The sequence below is a fragment of the Saccopteryx bilineata genome, chromosome 5 (genome assembly GCF_036850765.1).
Source record: "Saccopteryx bilineata isolate mSacBil1 chromosome 5, mSacBil1_pri_phased_curated, whole genome shotgun sequence".
NCBI lineage: Eukaryota > Metazoa > Chordata > Mammalia > Chiroptera > Emballonuridae > Saccopteryx > Saccopteryx bilineata.
The window spans coordinates 41,488,948-41,515,484 of NC_089494.1; positions in this window are offsets into that span (position 1 = coordinate 41,488,948).

Consider the following 26,537-nt stretch of genomic DNA (forward strand, 5'->3'; position numbering starts at 1 on the left):
TGATTTGTTTATTAAAATTATAAATTCAGTTTATTTGCACTAGCCAAATATCAAGTGTTCATTAGCCACATAAAGTTAGTGGATGCCATAACACTGATAGAACACTTTTTGTCATTGCAGAAATTTCCACTGAAGAGCACAGCCATATATTATGTTCTATGTTGGCAACATATAGACCACTAGCAAATGGTTGCCTTTGCATCACATATAATATTTGGTAAATATTTCTGTAAATGGGTTTTGTTTTTTTTTTTTTGTATTTTTCTGAAATGAGAAGCAAGGAGGCAGAGAGACACACTCCCACATGGACCCGACCGGGATCCACCTAGCATGCCCACCAGGGGGCAATGCTCTGCCTATCTGGGGCATTGCTCTGTTGCAATCAGAGGCATTCTAGCATCTGAGGTGGAGGCCATGGGGCCATCCTCAGCGCCTGGGCCAACTCTGCAACCATGGAGCCCTGGCTGCGGGAGGGGAAGAGAGAGATAGAGAAGAAAGAGAGGGGGAGGGGTGAAGAAGCAGATGGGCGCTTCTCCTGTGTGCCCTGGCCGGGAATCAAACTGGGGATTTCCACACGCCGGACTGATGCTCTACCACTAAGCCAACTGGCCAGGGCTATAAGTTGGTCATTAATTATTTAAATATTACATGGAAAATTTTATGAGCTCTACCAATATCTAGTGAAAGTCCTTATAAATCATGATGTCCAATCCTGGGGTAATAATTTGATAGGCCTGAATCTTGATATTGGGAAGAGTAATGAGCCAAGTAAAGGAGGGGAATGTTCAGGTAATTGAAAAATCAATGCTCTTATTGTTATACTGTGTATATAATTAAAATCTGTTAATAAAGTAACACATTTAGACCAACTGTCAGGAGCAAGTCTCCATTCTGATCCCACAGGGTAAATAAGTAATGAACAACATACTGGGGAGAATCAAGAGTCGGAAGAACATTTCTTTCTGAAGAAGTAAAAATATTTCACAGAATAGTTCACATTTTGAGCTAGGTTTTGAAGTATGAGCAAGAGTTTGTTCATCACAAAGAATGGGGAGGATATTTTGGACAGAAAAATAGCATGAGATAAGTCACAGCGTTTGTGAAAAGTAAAGTGACTGAATGTGAAACAAGAGGTTAGAAAGAAGGGAGAAAAGACCGAGAAACCAGTTTCTTTTGAGTGTTTGCTAGCATAACTTTGTTTCATAGTTTCCAGAGAGATAGCCCTGATGAACAAATGAAACTGACTTTCCAGACTGATAGAATTGAGAGCCTGATTCAGGTTTGTTAAATAAGGCAGCACCAATGAACCCATACACTGCGAGACAGCCTGAATGTGTCACATTGCTTCTCTCTTTTTTAAACTACAATTTTTCTGGAATGCTAATTATTATGAGTAAAACTGTCTTTTGATTTTCATGGTAGCCCAGAATTAGTATCAAAGCATTCTCCCTTTAGTGGATACTTCTTTAGAAGGATATATATGAATTTCTTGCTAGATATACATTTTTAGGTACAAAATTAATCTTCCCTTGATGTTTTTCATATCATTGTTGCTAAATGCAAACTCTGTATGTTTATATATATTTTGGGGCATTATTATTATTGCTGATATTATCAATGGGAACAATAGACAAGTTTAATAACCTATTTTTTATGACATGTGAGATAGAGAAAAATGATAAAAACTGAATCATATTGTTGTTACCTCTAGAAACAACATTAAGATTATATTTCTGTGGAAAAAATGACTGGTGTTTGCAAATATCTTGTTCTATAAATAGTTCTGCAATTTGTTAGAGATATCTCATAAGCTAAACACAAAATAGATTATTAGTTCACTGTCATGGAATTTAACAACCATGACAGATAAATATCAGGAAAAAAATGTGAATTTTACTCAAGGAGAAAGAAATAAGAAATGCAGAAGAATCCTACAAAGGATAGTTTTAACAATAACAACAGTGTGAAGTAAATGAAAGGAAATAGTGAGTCAGATAAAAACAGTTAAGGAACTTAAGTGAGTTGTTTCTAAAAAGAATGCTCTGCATGAGAGAAAAGCAAAAGCAAAAAAACAAAAATAAAACAAAACAGCAAACTCTTTAGAAACAGGGACATGTAAAAATAATCCTGAGTTATCTAATACATTTAACATTTCTAAAAGAGAGAATCTTACAAAATATTAATGAATTCTGCCAGGGAAGAATACAATAGAATAATTTGATGTATAGTTCATATAATACAATAAATTTAGGAATATTTCCAACTTTATTCTCTTTGTTGATGAGTTCTTAGAGAAGAACCATCTGATTAGTACTTGCATGTATTTTACAAATTTCATAGACTTATTTTGTACTCAACTTTTCTTTCTTTAGTGGTTATTGTACTATTGAAAATCTAAGGAACTGTTCTTTTGTCAGAAATGTAAAACAGCTTTTTTTACTCTTCCATTAGAAATTCTGTTTAGCTTAACATATATTGAATGAATGGCAACAACATTGATTTATAAGACAGTGATTCACAGGCATTTATCCATTTAATTAGTATAAATATGAGAGTGTTTCCAAGAAGGCATCAGAGGGGTGATTCACAACTTGAATCCTTATTTAACAGAGAGTAAATAATCATAATGACCATTGATGATCCATAACATCTTATCAAGCATATACTAAGTACTTAGTTAGCATTGTTAAAATAGTCATGAGGAACTGAAATAAATTTTAAACATGATCCTACCTGAAGTGAGTTAATAATTTATTCAGAAAAGAAGACTACTGGTTTATTGAAGAGTAAATCTCTTACTGTACTCCAAAAAAACAATGCTATGGGAGTTCAGGAGAGTCTCTGGAAGAAATGAAACTTAATTTGAGTCGTAAAAAATAATTTGGACTACTTGAAGGGAAATAAGAAAAATTTACAGAAAAGACCCAAATTAATGCAAGACACATACATCAACAATAAAAAGAAAAAATAAATAAATAAACCACCCGCTTAAAAAGAATTGTGTGCTAAGGTGTGGGAAAGCAGAGGAAGATATATATATATATATATTTAACAAGTTTTTTCAGAAGAGATGCAATTATCAAATTGGTAAAAAAGAGATGTTTTCAAATTGTAACTGAACTTGAGTACCAAGTCATTAGACTTGATTTTAAAAGGCATAATATACATACAAGCAAGGAAAAGTTTTTTTGTATTATTATTATTATTTTTTTGTATTTTTTTTCTGAAGCTGAAAACGGGGAGAGACAGTCAGACAGACTCCCGCATGAGATCCACCCGACAGGGATCCACCCGGCACGCCCACCAGGGGGCAACGCTCTGCCCACCAGGGGGCGATGCTCTGCCCCTCTGGGGCGTCGCTCTGTTGCGACCAGAGCCACTCTAGCGCCTGGGGCAGAGGCCAAGGAGCCATCCCCAGCGCCCGGGCCATCTTTGCTCCAATGGAGCCTCGGCTGCGGGAGGGGAAGAGAGAGACAGAGAGGAAGGAGAGGGGGAGGGGTGGAGAGGCAGATGGGCGCTTCTCCTGTGTGCCCTGGCCGGGAATTGAACCCGGGATTTCTGCACGCCAGGCCGACGCTCTACCACTGGGCCAACCAGCCAGGGCCCTTTTTTGTATTATTGACTTCATGATATGACAAATTAAATTACTGTTCTTAAAAGCATTTATCTGGCCCTGGCTGGTTGGCTTAGTGGTAGAGAGTCAGATTGGCGTGCAGAAGTTCTGGGTTCGATTTCATCCAGGGCACACAGGAGAAGTGCCCATCTGCTTCTCCACCCTTCCCCCTCTCCTTCCTCTCTGTCTCTCTCTTCCCCTCCTGCAGCCGAGGCTCCATTGGAGCAAATTTGGCCCGGGCACTGAGGATGGCTCCATGGCCTTTGCCTCAGGCACTAGAATGGCTCTGGTTGCAACAGAGCAATGCTCAAGATGGGCAGAGCATCGCCCCCTGGTGGGTATGCTGGGTGGATCCCGGTCGGGTGCATGTGGGAGTCTGACTGCCTCCCCGTTTCCAACTTCAGAAAATACACACACACACACACACACACACACACACACACACAAGCATTTTTCTGAACAGAGCCAGATAAACTGTCAGCTAAGGATTTTTTTTAATCCAGAAGAATGACAATTAGAAGTGAGCTTAAAATGAAGAGTAATATGAGTAGTATTAGAGAAGAAAAATAGGTCCTTGCCGGCTTGCTCAGTGGTAGAGCTTCACACCTGCATGTGGATGTCCTAGGTTTGATTCCAGGTCAGGGCACAAGGAAGCAACCATCTGCTTCTTCACCCCTTTTGTCTCTGTTCTCTCTCTTTCTCTGTCTGTCTCTCTCTCTCTTTCTCTCTGGCAGCCATGGCTCTATTGGTTTGAGAAATTTGGCCAGGGCGCTGAGGATGGCTCCATGGTTTGCCAGAGATGATAAAATAGCTTGGTTGCCGAGCAGTGGAGCAGTGGATCCAGTTCTTAGGGGGCTTTCCAGGTGGATCCCGGTTGGGGCACATGAGGTAGTCTATCTGCACCCCTGCATCTCACTTAATAAAATAAAACAAATAAAAAGGAAGAAAAATAGGTTATGTATGGAAAGGTTCAATAACTAAAATGAAAACTTGTTTATTTTAGGGTCTAGCAATGATATGGCCATAAAGAAAATGTTTATTGGTATCCATAAATTAATAAATATGATTTTGAACATAGCCTAAGGATTTCAGAGTAACCATTTTCATTCACTTCTCACTTCACTGACACTGTGACTTTGTTAAATAAAAATATAGTAGACAGTCAATCTGAAGAAAAAATTTTGAAAAACTGTATTTATTTTATATTTTTATAGTCATTTATAATATTGTACTTATTCTAACCAAATACCAAAGTATGTAATGATACTCCCCTTCAAAGCAATCTTAATCCCTTCTGTGTTCTCAGTAGAGGTACCAGCTAATCATAGCCAGTGGCCATCCTTATAGGAATATCAAAGTTCATAAATAACCAGTTAAACCAGTGAATCATTGATGTAGTAATGAGTACAAATTTTACTGGTTACCTCATAACAACCATGGGAAACAGTAGAAGTTTTGCTGTAATTTCAGAGGCATAAGCAAGAAATAACCCAGGTCAAGTCAGTTTTGCTAACTAGTTTAAGTTAAGCTCTGTTGGTATGACTAAACTGGTTCTGTCTGCCCAAGGAATTTTCAAGGCTGGGCTCTTTTTAAAAACAAAAAAAACCCACCAGAATTATTCATAATTTTGTATATATTTATTTATTTGGATATATTTCTATATAATCTGAAAAAATATAATACATAGTTTATACAGAGTAATATTCATTTATTTCTGAACCTTGTTTCTCTCATTTTACATACCTATGAGATCTTTCTGTGACAACATATGTAGATATATTTCATACTTTTAAAAGTTTTATTTTATTCTGTTGTAGTAGACTAAAGTATTAGTCTCAAGTCTTAATCCTCCTCTAATAGTATTTTAGGCCTACATCCTTGCTTTGGTCTTATAAGGAATGAAGTATATTTTCCTGCCTATTTGCTATGGGCTTGACCATGTCATTTGCTATGGTCAATGGGATATTAATACATATAAGAACAGTGTCCTGAAAAATATTTTTTGCGGTAGATCTTACTCCTATATGTTATGGCTACTGTGATGACAAAAGCAAACCCCAGAGAGCTGCTTTCTCTTCTGACTGCTCTTAGTGTGACATGTGTGGAACAGACTCAGAGCTGAAATAAATTCCTTCAACATCCCAGAGAGCCTCACACTAAAACAGAGATCTTATACAAGCAAACTCAGACCTGTGAGGGAGAAATAATTGCTTGTTTTGGTGTTTCACATAAACATTGTGTTTGCTTTAATGTAATAATAGATTAATATGTATTCCTTAATATATGGTTACTTAACCATTCTACTCTTAGGCATATATGTTGGTTACTATTAATTATAAACCATAGTATTCTTAAATTTATCTAGTGTGCACATGAGGGCTTGTATTTGTTAAGGATTTTTTTTCAATCAATAGAACCTTTTGTGGTTTCCATAAGTAGAAGAAAATTTATTAGAAGAATATCATAAATCAGTCAGGGGCTTGGGAAAAAAAGCAGCAACCTAGGTAGTTCAAGAGCAAGAACTAGAACAAGAACATATTGACAAAAAAAATTTTATAAGACTAAATAAATCTCCAAAACCTTTTTCTCTTTTATTCTGTGATAAAGATTAATTTCCTATAAATGAGCATCTGATTGGTTTAGCATGGATTAGAGACTATCTCAGGTGGAACACATCACATCACAATGCTGCCAGGGAAATTGAAAAATGGTCAGCCATTTCCTTCCCCTTCTAAGCCAGCAAAAAGCAAAAAATTCAATGTAATATTTTTGTGCTGCGTCTATTTGGCTAATCTGAAACTATATGTCCAGAATCACTTCTCTTGCAAGATTTGGAAGACAAAAATGAAGCAAAGATCCACACATCAGATGCCTTGTATCTTGTTTATGTTATCGCTGATCTACTAGCTTCCCTAATGAGTTTAGGAAAGAGCCTAGACCCACATTTACCACCGGGTCACTTGATTCAACTTTTACAAACCTGAGCTGCATATCTGTGGTACAGGATACCAACTTCTTCAGGGTAATCATTGCATGTGGTCTGGAGTTTGTAGAAGAAAGACACAGATTATAGTGTTTCATTCTATGTTCCTCATGGATTCCAGATTGTCTTTATAAGTATCAGTCAATATTATGGGTCTTTGCTTTTCTCCCAGCAATCATAACTAATTGGTAGTTTGACTGATCTTCACTGCATTCAGGTTTAATATTAGACCCAGAGCCAACAGCCTAGCAAACTACTTCATCAATTCTTCCAATTGCCTCAAGTCTGTTTGATTCATAGTAGCTATGCTTGTCTGAGTCCTTACTGGTACACCCTAAATTAAGTAAAATTCTAGAGAATATTCATTGAAATGAAACTAATAATTGAAAAGTTTATCTTTTATTTTTACATATACTGAAAAGATGTCTCCCCTAATTGCTGCACTAAATTATAAAATCAAAACATTTGTTAAGTTTTGGAAAAAATGGTAGGAACTTTTTGCTACAGCTATTGTGCACTGATAAGAAGGATAAATAATTCTTGCGGATGAGTTCATTTTCTAGAGCTCCTAATCCCTGTCAATTATTTCTAAAAACATTTTCTAGCCTCTAGAATATGGAAATTAAGACAAATAATAATATAATATTTGTCTTCATTTAAGGTGTTTTATTTCCCCCCACTAGGAAGATCTTTCCTATTCCAAAAGTATAAATATTCTCAGCAGCCTGAGTAATATTTTAACATGTAATTCAGGTTATTTTTTTCATTGCTGATTACCTTGCAATTATGACTAAAATTTCAACAAACTTCTTTGTCATGCCATAGAAATTTTTACATGTTTCAACCCTACCTTATTCATTTTATTTCATATCTTCCTCAGTCAATCACTGACGTTCTCTTGGTTCTGGCTTCTTTAACATTCAAAGTTTTTCTTCCATGTTTTTATTTGGTATAAAGTGATCCAGAACATTCTTTTGTTATATCTTAGTTACTATTGTATCTAAAATTTGTGCAATTTTTAAAATTCTTTGTATTTTCCTGCTGAAGTTTTTCTTCCAAAGCCTATCCTTGGCATTATAGGCTCCTTGCTCAAGAACATCTAGTTTCTGTGTCAATCAATAGGCTTAATTATAAAAATAAAGATAAAAATAATGGTTTTTCATTATAACAGCTGACATTATTGTTCAGTTCACCCACTTATGATCACTCTGGTTTTATAAGTCAGGGAATATCTTCATTGACTATCTTTACATTCTACCCCTGTGCAATAAATGTATAGTACCTGTTGCCAAAGTTGACTGCAAGTCATTAAACTCTTTACCATTTCTGACCTTGCTGCTCCATATATTATGCATGTCAGCGTTGCCTCTAATGGTCAGTACTACCATCTGACTTCTGCTACTTCAGAATCCTATTACCCCATTGAATGAAAGGGGCTGTGGATAGAGCATCAGCATGGGACACAGAGGACCCAGTTTTGAAACACTGAGGTCATCAGCTTGAGCATGGGCTCATCCAGCTTGAGTGTAGGCTCATCAGCTTAAGCACAGAGTTTCTTGCTTGAGCATGGGATCGAGGGCATGACTCTAAGGATACTGGCTTGGGCTCAAAGGTACCTGGATTGAAACCCAACGTCACTGGCTTGAGCAAAGGGTCACTGACTTGGCTGGAGCCCCCCCATCAAGGCATGTGTGAGAAAGCAATCAACAAATAACTAAGATGATGCAACTATGAGTTGATGCTTCTCATTTGTTTCCCTGTCCATCTGTCCCTGTCTGTCTGTCTCTCTCTCTCTCTAAAAAATAGAAGGGGGCTGTTTCCACAAAACCTTGTTCTACCTGTTCTTTAAAGGACATTCCTTTTTAGATTCTCAAAAATGGTGATATTCTCCTTAATAGTGCTTATGATATCACTTTAATGAAGAAAATGTCTTTGGAGGCCAGCAGCTCTTTTCAGTTAAGAACCCATTTTTCCTTTCACCATTTCCCCTTAAGAATCCATTTAGATCATGTTGCACACTGACAGTAGTTATTGTTCTGGAGATGACAAGTAGAAGGATCACTCTTGATGTAGAAAGCATTATCTTTGGAGGCATTCCTTTTAAGTGAAGGCTTTCCTTTTTCTCCAGCCAATGGAGGTGGTGAGTTTCTCTCTTGATAAGGGAAGGAAATGCTGTTGACAACCTGAAGATCTTAGTAGGATCTGGGTAGTTTAAACTACACAAGTGAATCCATTTGAAACTCCCATCTTAGTCCTCAGGGCATCAGTCTTTCACTGCCTCACTATTAAGGCCCTGATTTTAGTATAAGCAGTTGTTAGGTCATGAATGTCTCCTATGTAATTTCATTACTCTTATAATTAGACTTTCAGCTTTATTTCCAGCACAATCTGTGTTCTAGCTGCCATGGAGAACTTCTAGATTTTATAGTATGTCCTGAGTTAATTATGTCTAAAGCTGAAAATTAAACATCACTTCTTTTTAAGTAGTTATAAAGAGAGAACTGAATGTACAGTTATTTTAACATCTCATGTCTTTAAAGCTAGCACATGTCACTCATTTTTCTTTCCCTTGGACCTCATCACAAAGCATTACGGTTGAAAGGGTTGGGATGAGAGATAAGGATGAGTGCAAGATGTGTAGTATAGAAATTATTTGAAGGAACTGAATGTGATGTTGAGGAGGTAAGTTGAGGAAGAAAGAAAAGTCAACAAGGTTTGTATTTATGATCAGGTTGTACAACTATGTTCAACCTGATCATAAATCAGGTTGATTTATGAAAAACCTTTTTTATGATGCCTTTCATCTTCTCACTATCTGTGTGTATGTCTCACTTCCTTCTGTTTTAATAGCTCTATCTTTTCCCAAATATTCTTTCTTTCCTCTGTCTCAATTCTTTTTTTCCTTTCTTTCTTTGTTATTGTTCCTTGACCACTACTGAGCACCTCAGTTTCATATCATTTTTAACTTTGAGGATATACTCCTCTAGTGGAATCAGTTCCCTTGTAGGGTAAAACATATCATGTGTTGGGAACAAAGCCCAGGCCTTAGTAGATGCTGGCTCATGGTGGTTGACAAGGTGGATGAGAGAGCCCAGAATGCCACCCTGTTCTTGACCACTCTTCTTTTTTGCCTCTCATCAACAGTCTTGTCCACAAGGCAGTCTCTATTTCTCTAACTTCTATACATTTTCTTTGAAAGCTTTTCTCCCCGCTCTTTTATTTGCCATTCAATCAAGGTATGGAGGAAGAAGGAGAAAAAGAAATTCTTGGGTGAGGGGTGGGGATGCTAGACCTCTTTTATTTTATTTTATTATTATTTTTTTAATGAAATCTTTTTTTTAATTTTAATTTTTATTTATTCATTTTTTAGAGAGGAGAGAAAGAAAGAGGGAGAGACAGAGACAGAGAGGAGAGAGAGACAGAGAGAGAGAAGGGGGGAGGAGCTGGAAGCATCAACTCCCATATGTGCCTTGACCAGGCAAACCCAGGGTTTCGAACCGGCAACCTCAGCATTTCCAGGTCGATGCTTTATCCACTGCACACCACAGGTCAGGCCGGCCTCTTTTAATCTGTAACTTAACCAATGCCGGGCTTAGAAAAATCCTGATGTTAAGATGCCAGTAACTTGCACACTGCACTGCGTTTTCTCTCATATATTTTTTGCAGAATCAGTTAATGAGGCAATAATCCATTCTGGGCAATTTGGTGCAAAAAAAAGAGTATTGTTCCAAAGCTTTAACTAGCAATAATGTACATCACCTCTCCCCCCAAAATTGCCATTTCCTTCCCCATACTTCATTAATGTGTAGCTATGCCCTGTCCACAAGCAGTTTCAGTATTTTACCTTCATACAAATAACATGTTATAAGATAAGAAGGATAATATTTCCACAAACATAGATTCCTAATATATACAACTTCCTTTATAAGTAGATGAAGAATATCAGAAAAGAGAGTGAAATAAAAAAAATCATCCCCAAAGATTTTGTTCCCCCTACAGTCTTCCAAAAATCCTTTCAACAAAATAGCAAATATATATTGTGTTATTAAAAATATAGCAGATAATAATAGATGTTTAACAATGTACTATACATGTTCATATCTTAATGGTTAATTAAGCTCTTAATGTATTTAGATATAATGATGTGATGGGAAAAAAAAATCTATTTTAAGTTGTATATTGACACAAAAATAAGCATCTCAATATCCAAGCATTTCATTAGCAGCTTTGATTTTATCTCTGTGAAACTGGCATGGCACTAAACATTGCCACAGTATGTATCATGCAGCTAAGTCATGAAAACTGGATAGTTTCTGATCTCTTCCCATGTGTTTCTCTTAATCAGAAATAACATTTACTTAAGCACATGCATTTTAAATTTAATTTCTTATTTTTGTTAGATACTAACGAATCCACATTATTTTAAAAGTTCTTATTACATAAACTTTATGCCTTTAGGAAGAAGTTAAAATCTTTTAAGCAGCATTTTTATTTTTAGTAATAAGAATAAATAGCATTAGTTATTACCACAGGGGTGAGATGAACCAACAAATTTTAGGCTAAGAAGATTAAAAACTTCTTCAGTTTATACTGAATGGCTGATGCACAAGAATGGACTTTGTTCATCTAATTGTTTTTTAGAGGTTTTGTTGTTGTTACTGTGTGGTGTTTGTGTGTGTTACTAGTCATAGGCATGGAGTGCCAAACTATTGTCATTTCTGTTTCCATTTCCTGAAGGTGAATGATTTTGAGCATCTTTTCAAGGGCTCATTTGCCAGCAATATAGTTTCTGTGATAAAGTGTTTGTTCAGATCATTTACCCATTATTTGATTGGGTTGTTTGTGTTTTATTGCTGAGTTATAAAAGTGTACTATGTATTTTAAATGCAATGTTTTTTCCTTCCAAGTCTATGATTAGTCTTTTTATAGTCTTATTAATGTTTTTTTGAAAAGCAGATTTTAGTTTTAATGGAATTTAACTTACTGAGTTTTTCTTTTATGGCTTGTGCTTTTTGTATCTTATCTAATATAAGTATTTTTGCTTAACTCTAGGTTACAATTTTTTTTCTATACTTTCTTCAAGTAGCTTTATAGTTGTAACAAAAAAATTAAGCTTATGTTCCATGTCAACTAAAAAATAAAGTGGTTCTTTTTTCCCATGTGAATTCCCATTTATTCAAGCAACATCTGAACTATATTCTGCATTGAATTATCTTTCACTTTCATAAAATATAAATTTGCTATATATATGTATGTGTATCTACTTCTAGATTTTTATTCTATTTACCTACCTATATACCTATTTTTATATTAATTGCAAACTCTGTCATTTGCTGCAACATTATAGTTAAGATTTGTAATCATGTATTTGTAATCAAGTTCTCTTTTTATTTTCTCAAAATTAATTTCTGGTTCTAGAAATTGGAAAAAAAATAAATCCAAATTTTAAGCATAAACTTTCTAAATCCTTAACTGATTTTTGTGTACTTGTTATATTTGGAGTACAAATTTCAAGATTCTTTTATAAAGAATTTATTAGTGAGTGACAATAGCTGAACATAGAGAAATAAACTTTCAGATCTTTATTCTCCATTTCTGTTAAGTAAAGGGTACCAAGGCCAAATTTGATAAAGTAACTGAGTATCAATATCAGCTCATCAAAATCTTATGGGAAGTTTCATAGAATGACTAAGTAACATCTTAAAATTCAAAATTATCTGAGCCTCAACTACTTTAATTTTTACTCAGTGTAAATACTTCTTCTTTAATATTTTGATAGATGATTTTGAGCCTTTGCCTGGAGCATTTAATATTTTGTAACATAATTCTGCCATTTAAATTAACTCTAATTGTTTAAAAGCTCCACCTTATTTGGCTAGAATCTGCCTTCTTAAAATTACCAAATGCTTATCCTGTGACACTTCAGGGAACAATTTTAATAATTTTTTTCTATGTACATGACCACTTATTAAATATTTGAGAACAGCTATCAAGTATCCATTAAGCTTTTTTCAACCTCCTGAAAATTTCTTATATTTTTGTTTGTTAACCTTTCTTACTCCTGCTCACTCTCTTCTGCATATTCTTCCATTTGCCCAAATGAAAACTCAGACATAAACTCAGTAATCCAACTGGAGTCAGATAAATGTAAAGTACAGTAAGTCCCAGAGTTATAAACATCGTACTTAGGAACCGAATGCCATATGGGCTATTGGTATCAACTGCAATTGGGTATCAGTGAAAATAATATCATAGAGTTACTTAGCTCCCATGGCAAAGAACTAACCGCTGAAGACCGTATGGAACTAGAGCAGCAGATGATAGCATTTAGGGAAGAAAACAGGGACCTAGAAACTTGAAAACCAAAAAGTTTTCTACATAAGAGCTGATGCTTTTTGTCTGATTGAAGCAGAAATGGCAAAGTTAAAGGAGCAAGATCCTGATACAGAGAGGTTCACCAAAGTTTACCATACAATTACTGAAGGCCTGATATGAGATGTTGTTGGGCCATTCATGGTGAGAAAAAAAATAGAGAGAGAGAGAAAAAAGCTCTGTGCAGACCTTCCTTGATGCCTACTTCAAAAAACTGACTCCAGCAAGCAGAATCATACCCTGAGTCTCTAACACCAGTGCCATTCTCTCCAATAAGTCCATCATCTTCTGCATCATCCAAGATTGTTTAAGGTTGTATTTTAAAATTTTTAAGTAGTTATATGCACAGAAATGTAAGACAAACATCTAAGTTGTATTTAATAGGTAAATGCACCTGTTCTAACTTGCATACAAATTCAGCTTAAGAACAAACCTACTGACCTTATCTCATTTGTAACCTGGGGACTGCCTGTACTTCAGGACTCTGGCAAATATCTCACTTCTTCACTGGAATTAGATAATTACTCAGCAAATGAAACTAACAAAATAAAAGCAACTGAAGAGATTCAGAATGAGCCACCTCATGATGTCTCAGTGTTACACAGATTGTTTTGAGCTAAAAGCAACCGAGACCCTCAACATCCTAGAAAAACTTCTGCTCATCCTCCACCCTACCCCTCAGCTGCACACATGCACCTTAATTACCTAGAAGGATTTGAATTGGAGCATAGTACACAATATGAGTTATTATCAGAAAGGACTTTTTACCTACCTATACGATAGGGCAAACTAATAATTATTGAACATCTCTCCCAGAAGTAACCTTCTGAAGCCCAAGGTGCTTATTCCTAGATCAGAAAGTCTTATGTACCCATGTTCCCTTTCTGTCTGTGAACATCGTTTCCGTGGGGGGTGGATATCTGACTCTAAGTATGTGGTTTCCCCATATATATGTATGTATTAAATTTGCTTATTTTCTCTTCCTAATGTGTATGTCTTTTTTATAATTAGACCTACCTAAAAAAGTTTGAGAGTAGAGGAAAATTGATTGGTCCTTGATACACCCTTAATAGAAGGCTTTTCTCAAAACAACTTTGCAGCTTGCCTTTGTTGTGAACCTAGGCTGCTGTTTGTAGCTTTTTGAGACATTTGACTTTGACTGAAGTTTATCAATCATATTATCATATAGTCCCGATTCTTTGTGACCGTTCAACTTAAATTCAACCTACTCTAAAAGGTAGTATCTGGTTCTTCACCTTTTTCTTCAAAATTTGACAAAATTTTATAATTGTACTTATAAAATGTATTTATAAATGTTCTCTATTCCAAGACTATCTTCAATCCACCTCTAACTTTTGTTTCTTTTTAACTTCCTCTAAACTTACAATAATAATGTACCTTATTTTATTCTAATTTGTTTGTTGATTTATTCATACTTTGATTACGAGACCATTCATCCATATAACATTTGGTAGTGACTGATATATTTTAGGCACAACATTACCCTCTGAGTGATAAAATTCAGAATGGCAGAAAGGGAAATCAAAGATTCATCGAATTCTGTTTTTAAGTAGGACAGTTCCAACCACACATATTCTAAAAGCTGAAGTCCTGCATTGTAACAATATAATGTCCCTCTGCTACAAATTTCAGGACAGTATTCCTACCAAAGATACATCTGAAAATGAGATATACTATAAGTAACTGGATATATTAAAATATATTCAACTTAGTTCAATAAATACATTTAAGTGTCTTATTTCTGCATTAATCATATCTACTGACTTCAAATTTTTCAGTTTGTTGTTCATTAGATTTAAAATTGGCCAATTTTCACAACAACCAGTGGTTAATATTAATGAGCCATACATCAAACTACGTGAATTAGACCTAAAATTTTCAAAGAATAAAATTCTTCAGGATGATATGTGTGGGGATTTGAGATGAGAGGAAACTCTCCTAAAAATTTGGGACTTTTGAAGGTGAAACGATAAGCATGTTGTTGAAAAGACAATAGTTTAGAGATGGACAGCAGCATGGAGTTCTGAAGGGGATGAACTGGGGGCAAGGTCAGAACATCTCACCTGAGCCTGCTGGGTTAGTCCAAGTTGTGAAAGTAAAAAGATGCCTCAGATCTTTGTATGGACCATACAACCAAGGATCATTCACATCTCATGCTCATAACACCCTGGAATGAATATATACTCAGTAGTGGGATTTAGCTAGTTTGCACCGGTTCGGCAGTACCAGTACCTAATTTTTTCTTGAGTTTAGCAAATTGGTTGTTAACATGGCACTTATAATCAGGGTTCTCTCTAAAATGAGCACCTGGGCAGTCACCCAATGTGAAAATTTTAAATTTACATTCCTTACTTTTTTTAATGTTCATCTGCACAACAGCGTATTCTAAGCACCCATAGTAATGTTCATTCTGTCTATAGGTGAAAAAAATTGCAAGTGAGGACACCAATCAAGAAGCAATATGAAAATATCTTTAATAACTTAAATAGCAGTTTTATTATTTTTTGTCAGGTGTTATTTAATATTTTTTCAATAATATTTTAAAACTCTTGTAACAATCTTGTTTTGTGTACCTCTTTTATTGTTCTTATTTCAGTATTAAATGCATAAAATAAGTAACTGCCTTTCAGTATATAATTTTTTTATACTCAAAATGGTCATTAGGGCAGAGAACCAGTTGTCAAATTATTTGAATACCACCACTGTATACACTCATATGAGGAAGGGCTATCCCATTCTTCACTGGAAGGGAAATGTCACCAGAGCAAGCCTGAGTCCAGGGGGCTGCTTCTTCCTCAGTTCTTATCACACTCACAAGAATGAATTCAGGCAAGAAGCAGGGTGCAGTGTTCAAGCAAAGCAAGCATTTTGTTAAGCAAAGCTATACAGTTTGTGCAAAACACAAGTTGTCAAACTCAGCTAGTCTGAGTACCTCTACTTGTTGGGATCTTAGAGATTATATACTTTTTAGCTATAAATTTTAAGGCTCCCCTTCCCTGATATTTGGACTAATGTATAAGGTTTTAAGTCATTTGAATTCTGGTGATTTCATTTTAGCAGGTTTTAAGACTGCTGACTTTCTCATTCAGTGGGTGAGAACCCCCCCCTTTTTTTCTGCTCTGATTACTGTCTATCCTACGTAACAGAAAATATCTAATACATGTTAAACTTTAATCTAACTGAATAACTTAGATATGGGTTTTAACCATCTGGCAAAATTGGGTTTGAGAAATAAACGTATCCAGTTATGAAACAATGAAGTTACAACTGTGAAAACTTGTGTTAGCCTCCAAAATTTGTCACAGCAGAAAATGAGATAGTTCTTAAAAGAATTACAGTATGAAGGTATTGTCTTTGTCATAGGTTTGCTAATTACTCTTTATTATTTGTTTCATATTAATAGAAAGTTACTTTATGTTCTTAGAAAAGCATCAAATAAAGAGCCAATCACAAGTGAATGCTCTTATTCTACACAGAACCCACAGTCATAAGCTGATACTGAGATATTCATTTTAAAAATAGTTCTAAGCTTCTTAAAATGCAATACTTTACTTCTTTTTATTGACATTTCAAATTATTAAGCTTAGATTTTTCCAAAGTTGATAATCAATTGCTTATTTCTTCTCTTTATAACTATGGTACACGCTTGCATCAACTAATAACCTTTGTGTTGGAATGAAAGATTAAACATTCATTTAATTTAGCTTATGTTCCATTTGTTTTCAATTAAGAAAAGAAAGTACTTCAAGTACAATAGGTTGTTTATATTGTTTTGCTTCATTTATAAAACTGAACAAGGAATTGATATTTGTGCCCCTTAATGTTGTTGAAAAGAAATTGTATTAAATGAATAGGTTGCGGTAAAAATGAAAACAGTTTAAAAGGTTAAAAATTAAATTATTATTATTATTATTTTACAGAGACAGAGAGAGAGAGTCAGAAAGAGGGATAGATATGAACAGACAGACAGGAATGGAGAGATATGAGAAGCATCAATCATTAGTTTTTCGTTGCGACATCTTAGTTGTTGATGGATTGCTTTCTCATATGTGCCTTGACCGTGGGACTTCAGCAGACCGAGTAACCTCTTGCTCAAGCCAGTGACCTTGGGTCCAAGCTGGTGAGCTTTGCTCAAACCAGATGAGCCCTCATTCAAGCTGGTGACCTTGGGGTCTCGAACCTGGTTCCTCCACATCCCAGGCCTACCTCTATCCACTGCGCCACTGCCTGGTGAGGCAAAAAAATAAATTATTTTTGATGATATATTTATTCTCCAAATTCATTTAAAGTTAGTAGCAGTGAGACTGAGCTTAAAACATATCATAGGGGCACTGGCCAGTTGGCTTAGTGGTAGAACATTGACCTAGCATGTGGATGTCCTGGTTTTTTTTCCTGGTAAAGACACACAGAAGTGTGCACCTACTTCTCTACCACCCGCCTCACTCTTCCCCTTCTGTAGCCATGATTTAATTGAAGTGAGTTGGCCAAACGCTTTGAGGATGGCTCCATGGCTTTTGCCTTAGGTGCTAAGATGAGCTTGGTTGCTGAGCAATGGAGCAATGCCCCAGAAGGCAGAGCATCACCCCCTAGTATGCTTGCCAGGTGGATCCCAGGCAGGGTGCATGCGGGAATCTGTCTCTGCCTCCCCTCTTCTCACTGAATTGAAAAAATATATGTCATAGAACATTAAGCTTTTAAATTTAATTTATATATTAGGCATATATATTTGTTCATTACTGTTTCAGTCTCCAACACACACACACACACACACACACACACACACAAATGTTAATACCTGTAAACTTATTTTCTGTCAGATTGTTCCATTTGACAGAATATTTTCAAAGGATGTGTATGTATATAAAACTACAGTGCATTAAGCATACTTGTGATAAGCAGAATAATTCACCTTCCCCAAATGTCTATATCTAATTCCTAGAATCTGAAACTCTAATGTTACATTTCATGGCAAAAGCGACTTTGCGGATGTGATAAAGGTAAAGGGTTTTGAGGTGAAGAGATTAATTAGGATTATCCAGGTGAGCCCACACTGATCATATGAATTCTTAAAAATAGACAGCACTTTCTAGATGTAGTCAGACACAGATATGACCACATAAAGTAAAGTCTAAGTGACTCAACTTTGCTGGCATTAAAGATGGTAGAAGGGGACTACAAACTAGGGAATCCTGGTAACCTCTAGAAACTGAAAAAGACATGGAAATGGAAGCTTTCTTAGCCTACTGATACCTTAATTTTAGTCCAGTGAGACATTTGTCAGATTTCTGACCTTCATAACTGTAAAATTAAATTTCTATTATTTAGCCATAAAATTTGTGATCATTTATTATAGCAGCAACAGCAAACTAATACAATGTGCTATAATTAATGTAGAAATATGTTTAAAATCAAGATTTTATAAATTTTTGAAATATTTTACAATATATATATTTTATACAGTGAAAGGAAGGGAGGTAGAGAGACAGACTCCTGCCTATGCCCTGACTGGGATCCACCCAGCAAACCCACTAGTGGGCAATGCTCTGCCCATCTAGGGAGTTGCTCCATTGCTCAGCAACTAAGCTCTTCTTAGTGCCTGAGGCAGAGGCCATAGAACCATCCTCAGTGACCAAGGTCAACTTACTCCAATCAAGCCATGGCTGTGCGATGGGGAGAGAGAGATAGAGATAGAGATAGAGATAGAGAGAGAGAGAGAGAGAGAGAGAGAGAGAAGTGAAAGGGGGAGGGTAGAGAAGCAGATGGTTGCTTCTCCTGTGTGTGTCCTGACTGAGAATTGAACCCAGGACATGCACATGCTGGGCTGTCACTCTACCATTGAGCCAACTGGCCAGGGCCGCAATATTTTTAATTGAATTTCCTGGGGTAACACTGATTAACAAAATTGTATAAATTCTAGGTGCATAAATCTATGATACATCTACTGAACACTGTATTGTGTGTTTACCTCTCCCCTCAAAGTGAGAGAAGTGAGTATTGTAGGAAGCTATACTGTTTTTATTACAAACCAATAATATATTTTGACTATATTTCTGAAAATCTAATACTATTTATTTATTCAATACAGCTGCTCATTGACATTGGTAATTAAAACTCCCAGATTCTATGTTTAACATGTCATATGTTATCCACACTATGAGATTTACTTGTTAGATATTTCACATAGCATTCCTGACTTAATGTAAAAACCCCTATGGAGATTTAGCTATTCTTTTAGATAGATAATTTTGGGGGAGATTGAAAAATGCATATTATAACTGTGGAATCATAATTTTCACTTAAAACTTTTCCAAGCTCACTATAGATTACAACTTTGTCTTTATTTTTATTTATTTATTTATTTTTTTGTATTTTTCTGAAGCTGGAAACGGGGAGAGACAGTCAGACAGACTCCCGCATGCGCCCGACCAGGAGGATCCACCCGGCAGGCCCACCAGGGGCGACGCTCTGCCCACCAGGGGGCGATGCTCTGCCCCTCCAGGGGGCCGCTCTGCCAAGACCAGAGCCACTCTAGCGCCTGGGGCAGAGGCCAAGGAGCCATCCCCAGCGCCCGGGCCATCTTTGCTCCAATGGAGCCTTGGCTGCGGGAGGGGAAGAGAGAGACAGAGAGGAAGAAGGGGGGGGGTGGAGAAGCAAATGGGCGCTTCTCCTATGTGCCCTGGCCGGGAATCGAACCCGGGTCCCCCGCACACCAGGCCAACACTCTACCGCTGAGCCAACCAGCCAGGGCCACAACTTTGTCTTTATAACACAAACACACATACACACACACTCATACACACACACACATATGTATAGAGACAGAGAGAGAGAGAAAGCGATAGTAAAATTGGAGGGGTAAATGTGATAAATTGTCTTTGAAAAAGGCACAGGCCAAGCAATTTAATAGGAGAAAATAAACCAAAAACAAAACAAAAGAAAAGATTCTGGGTTTGAGTCAAGTGTGTTAAAAGAAAGAAAGAAACAAAAAACCCCTGCAAACTTGCCTAGTAAAAACAAACTAAGTTCCAGAAAACAGTCATTGTTCCCCTCCTTCAAACCTTAATTCCAATGTACCACTGTAATGCTGTCTTCCATAAAGGCTATTTTGAAACTCAATTCATTGGACAATTCATTGTCCTAAATTTATTTTACAGATAAGCATACTGTGGTTTGAGATATATGAAACTTTCTCACACTTATGAAATTATTAAATGCTACTATTAACTTTGTACTAGGTCTATTTAATTTCAGAACCATGTAATCACAATGTTATAATTTCTTTTTGGATGTGATTCATTAGCTTGGATGTAAAGCTGTGCTTATAATAGAAATAAGAATGGCAAAGAAATAGATGAATGCAAGTGGCATGAAAAGGGATTAATCAACATCTATTATTAGTGAGATTGGGGGAAGCCTTAGATGGTGTGTCTGTGACTATTTAAAATTTTATAAGTTAAATAAATAGAAGTAAAGTAGTGTCTAATGACAGAAATATCAAAATCTTGAACAGAATTTATAAGAATATAATTCTGAGTTAGTTTTTTTTATTTTTATGTTGAGCTTAGTATGACAATGGATCTCCAGGTCACAATAGATGGCCTTTCAATTGAAGATACAATCCAGCAGATTTGTGCATTTTCTCTATATTTTAAAGCTATGATATTTAATGAGCTATCTGTTAAGGGGTACACAGAGATATGCCAGAAGGATAATAGGCTGTGTTAGCATGCTCTTGGAGGATGTAACAGTTAAAGAGGAGCTTAATTTCCAGTCCTCTGATACTCTTTCTTTTTCTTTCGCCATCTCTGGTATAGCTAGTTTTTCTCTTAGGTTGGCACTTTGTCTTCTTTACCTCTCATGAAACTCTTATGTCATTTTCTTAAAATGAAAACATTCTTCAAAGTAAATAATTTCATCTCGGACTGCTACCTGAATGTCTTATGCAAATTATTATCTATTTTTCCCTAGTCACTGGATAACTGCCAATTCCACCCTTTATAAAGTGCCACCATGCATCTGGCCCCACTCCACTCAAAGCAGCTCTGGGTGGAGTTTTCTTTTCCCATTGCTGATTTCTTTACGAGTTCAAAGTTTCCTAATGCAAATTTGGTGCACATTTCATCATACAGTACTCAATTTTAATACATTCATTTAATGTGAAAAGGTTACTGTTTTATATTCAGTCATCTATGAAGTGTAATTATTCTGGCTATATACCCCTGTAACATAAAAGTTATAAGTTATCATGACAAATTGGGGTGTGATCCTGGAACAGAGAAAAAATAAAATTAAGTGAAACATATTTGCATAGAAACATCTCAAGTATACCTTCTGATGTCTCAAACTAAGCATCCAACCTTGATCATTGTATTGATTTTCTCCTTTAACTGATTTATTCAGGTACTCGTATTTTGAAATAGTATCTAATGTACTCTATTCTACAAATGATTATTTTCTGGTTAAAAAAAGATGTTTAATATTATCTTTAACCATGGTATAAACACAAGGAATCTGAAGGTGAAAGACAGTGTGACTCTTTGAATTACATAGATTAGTGGAATATCTGTGAAATAGTGTCTTTCGAGACATTTTTCTAGAGTGGTTATAGATTTATTTGTAAAAATTTTTGTGTAATGCTGATCTACAACTATGTTGTCCACATTAAATTTTTGTAATTATATTTTTGTTACTTGAAGTATAACTAGAGGGGACTTTATTATATGTCACTTACTGTTTCTGAGCATTTGATGCCAGAGTTGTTTTTAATTCTGCTACCATCCTGGTAAGGACTTCTAAGGGAAGCTTCTCTAAAGACTTCCCCTGAGCATGACTTAGTCAATTTATTATCACAGTACCTAAATTAACACTTTTATTACTAAATCTTATTTTAAAATCTATATTAAAATACTGTGTTTTGAAAAAGGTCCCCAGGGAGGAGAAAAATATTTTATCTACTTGTGATTTACTGTCTTCCATAACTTATTATTTCAGAGTTCACCCACTGGATGTTAACTCCACATACAGTTGACCCTTAAGAAATGGTTTGAACTGTGCAGGTCCACTTACACAGGATTTTTTTTTCAATAAATAAAAACAACCATCCAATGCATGAATTTCACATTCATAAATTCAACCAGAAAAGAAGAGAGGACAGTATTTTCACATTCCCAATCATGGATTCCCAATCACTTATTGAAAATACTGTTTTCAATTCATGGTTGGTTAAATATGTAGATGCAAATAGCTGGCTGACTGTAGAGTCAAGAGTTATACCTAGCTTTTCTGTTCCTCCTGATTGGCCACCTACCTCCATGTGTTTTGTTCAAGGGTCAACTATATGTTCAAGTTATATCATCCAGCTCTTCTGGTAGCTGCTGAGGGAAGTTGGATCACATTTGAAAGCAGTTGAGAATTCAAGATTGCAACAGAGCAACATGTTCAGTATAGCAGTGCTTGCATTTGGGCCCTATGCATATCACATGGCCTTTTATGCTTCACACACGATGAGGAAACCTCAGAAATCCAATTAAGTGGTAGTCAGTATAAAGCACGAGTTCAGTCATTATTGAGTTATTCAATAAACTTAGGAGCAACCATAGTCCTGTGTACTGTTGAATAAGCATGTGGAGCACCATAATAATGTTGCCTTTCATGAAAGTGATGTTGAAACTCTAATTGTTTCTTCAAAAAAATAGATTTTTTTTTCTCTGTGGACTATAAGAATGTGGTTGATCGGCCTAGCGTGCGGAGGACCCGGGTTCGATTCCCAGCCAGGGCACACAGGAGAAGCGCCCATTTGCTTCTCCACCCCTCCGCCGCGCCTTCCTCTCTGTCTCTCTCTTCCCCTCCCGCAGCCAAGGCTCCATTGGAGCAAAGATGGCCCGGGCGCTAGGGATGGCTCTGTGGCCTCTACCTCAGGCGCTAGAGTGGCTCTGGTCGCAACTTGGCGACGCCCAGGATGGGCAGAGCATCGCCCCCTGGTGGGCAGAGCGTCGCCCCTGGTGGGCCTGCCGGGTGGATCCTGGTCGGGCGCATGCGGGAGTCTGTCTGACTGTCTCTCCCCGTTTCCAGCTTCAGAAAAATGAAAAAAAAAAAAAAAAAAAAAAGAATGTGGTTGATGCCAGAGGATATCAGTAGTAAAAATTAGAACACTATGGTCAAGTAAATCAAAGGAAGTGAATAAACTGGGTTAACTTTGACATATGAAGGATGGGTGTGGATGGTGTGGGAGGGGCCTTGTTTGAAGGATGCAGAGCAAAAATTTCAAAAATGACTTTGAGCATATAGATGTGATGGGCAGCTTTCAGAAACATTTTCTAGGTAAATTCCAGTTAATTACTGTGGAAAATTGACTGAGAAGAGGGTCAAATTGATGCATTTGAGAATCTCAGGGTTTTTATAGTAGAAGAAGGAAGACAAAAGTGGAGTGGTATTTTGAAATGAAAGTAAAGGAAGAAGGGTTTTAGCTTTTATATTTTTTGGGGGGGAGGTATTGACTTACAGTATAGTCTAAATGATTTGAGGAAGTCTAGCAATGACCCCTAAGGAAAGAATCAGCAATGCATGACTCCAGTGTCTAGAAATATCATGCTTGGCTCTGAAAGCCAAATGCAGCCCTTAATCAATCATGTGCACATAAGTTATTTCATTTTTCTAAGCTTCAAGGGAAAGTCACATTTAAGTTAGAACAAAAGAGAATGAATATATACATGCTTTTTCTGATAACAGGCATGGGACATACTTTAAATGTATTAGTGAATCTGTGTATAATATGGTGGTAAATGGTTGATGAGCTTATTGCTCTGCTTATTCCAAAATCTGTGTGTCCCTGCCCTCCTTCTGTCTCTGACTCAAAACACAGAATTTAGATTCACTATGCAGTACTTCTGTATTTTCTCACTGATTTCTCATGGTTTTATTTTTAAAATAACTATTCATATGACTATAATTATGCCATGATATTCTTCTAAGTCATATTTTATTAAAAAGAATCGAATAATTTTGACTGGAAACTATCCTTATAAACCTGAAAATCTACAATTACATTGCTTAAAGAGAAAATGTAATTTAACTACTAGAAAATGCTTCCAACCTTGTCTTTGATAAATCTACTCTTAATACAAGTGATAGGACATATGACTTGAGATAATAAATAGCCCTCTTTTTGTATTCAATAAAAAAAAACAGGAAAATGTCACATAATTAAATATAAATTTCAAACTGGAAAAAAAAACTTTATTTACTTTTCAAATATCTCATTTGCTTTTTCTGCTATTCTTTAACCTTATTCTCATCTTCCCATGCACTGTTGTAAAAAAGAAGCTACAGGCAAGGAAAGTTACATTAAGTTTAGTGGTCCAACTTAGAAATTTCCTACTAAGGTGATTGTCCATGATATAAACCTAGACCTATTTCTTCCTCTCGAAATACATAATTAATGATTTCATTAATGTGATAAAAATATCTACTTTCATAAAAGGAATTTCATAAAATTAAAACCATTATATTCCTTCCAACAGTTATAATAATATATTAAATCAAACTTCTTAGTGTTGTGAAATTAAATACAAGAAAGTAGAACAACCATTTTCTGAAACTGTCACAGGTAATTTTGAACATTGAAGCAATGGTTTTATTGCTAATAAAATAATTAAAGCTTTTATGAAAAGGGATCATCATACCTTGGAAACACCTTCCTTGACTTCAAAATGTACTGTAAAATTTTAGTATGTCTTTCTATCTCTGTGTAATTAAATTGACAATGTAAAACATGGCATGGTTAAGGCCTGAATGCAAATAAGGCAAAATTATAGTGGTTGGTCATAGTAATCTGATTTTAGCAGTGCCTTTTATATTGTTACTTGCTTTTAAAATTTTAGTTTTTTTATTGGAAATTACACCTTTTAATTACATATTCAACATTTTCAAAAGGGCATGAATACACTGGTTATATCCTTCTTGTGTGTGAGCTATATGTTCCCTTCCCCCTATCTTTATTTGGAGATAAGGAAACACAATTTCAAATTCCTAACAACTTTGGCATGACGTGTCAAAGTACCTTTTTAAAGTTTATATCTCACTGACCAAAAAGTATAATTAAATGAGCATATGTTTAATTTTCCTTTTTAAATTAAATTTGTTTTTTTTCCTTTTAAATAATACATTACTATTTTTAAAATGCATTGTATGCCTTTCAAAAATTAATATTTGTGGGCAAGCACCCATAATAAGCTAGGCTAGTTAATTTTCTTATCCTTTCTTTTCAATTCTGCTTTAAAAACATTTAATTCATACTATGATTTAACAATATGTACTATTTTAAAGTATGCTTTATTGGGCAGTAGATGAGAGCCAAGAAAATGAACATAATAACAACAGTGCTTAAGTGAGGTAAAAATTACTCTGTATAACTCTACCTATATTATTCAACAAGATTAACAAAATAAACTTACCAACGTTTAATCTTACAGTAAATGACATGCATATTTTTAACATGAACTAGTATGAATTCTCCCAAATTAGATGTATGAAGAAAATGATAGCTTTAACTAGATATATTTTTGCAGTACAGGAGTGTGAGCTTCTAATTGTCAACATCTGCCAGATATATAAAATAATTGTGAAAGTTAAAAACCAATGATAATAATCATTTTTTATCTGTTGTGCTCCATCTGTAATTTTGGCAGGAAATTCTTGATTTCTGCCTCACTTATTTTGCTATTAAGTTTCTGAAGTTATATTCACTCTTCCTCATCTATCCAGTACTTTGTAATTTTTTTTTTGCTTAAGTTGTCCAAATCAAGTTTATTTGCTTACAAGTAAAGTAACTAAAACATAAACATTAAGAGTATACATATGTGCACAAGTCTAAAGTCCACATGAACAACACAGACATCTTATTTCACACAAGAGCCACAAGAAGTGCCATATTGGAAGTGAAAAGGAGCTGCAACAGATTCTGTAAGGTTTCTGTTTTGGGTGTTCCATAGTTGCCTGTTAGCTCCAAACTCACAAAGCTATACTCTGCTTTGTGATACTTGGGTTAGAACTCTAGACAGCACATTTCTGCTTTGCCATCTGGTTCCTTCTCAATCTTGATCAACAGGCCATTAGACCAGTAGACTGACGGAAGGAAAATAAACTTGTTTCTATTTGCTTCCAGTGGTCTGCCTATGTACTTTCTTTTCCTGTGGATGGTACCTCACCAGAGCTTCTTCACTCCAGCAAAGCAGTCTCTTTCTGGAGCAGCAGTTGTATTCAGTTTTGAGATTTTCCATCACCTGCATACTAGTCTCTTTTTACAACCCCTGCCTCCTCCTGAGATGCCAGAGCCAGCCTGCCCAAAACACCCCCTTCCCAACCCAAAGTGTGCCCTGGGTTCTAGCTCGTGATGCCCTTCCTCTCTACGATCCAAGGCCTATCAGCAATAGCTAAGCAAACACCCTTCTCAAAGGTTTGTTTCAAATGGAGAGAGTCTCCCTCCAATTTTTTAGATTTCATTGTCTGCTATTTGTTCCTCTAGTCATAGGTATGATAGTTGCTTCCTCA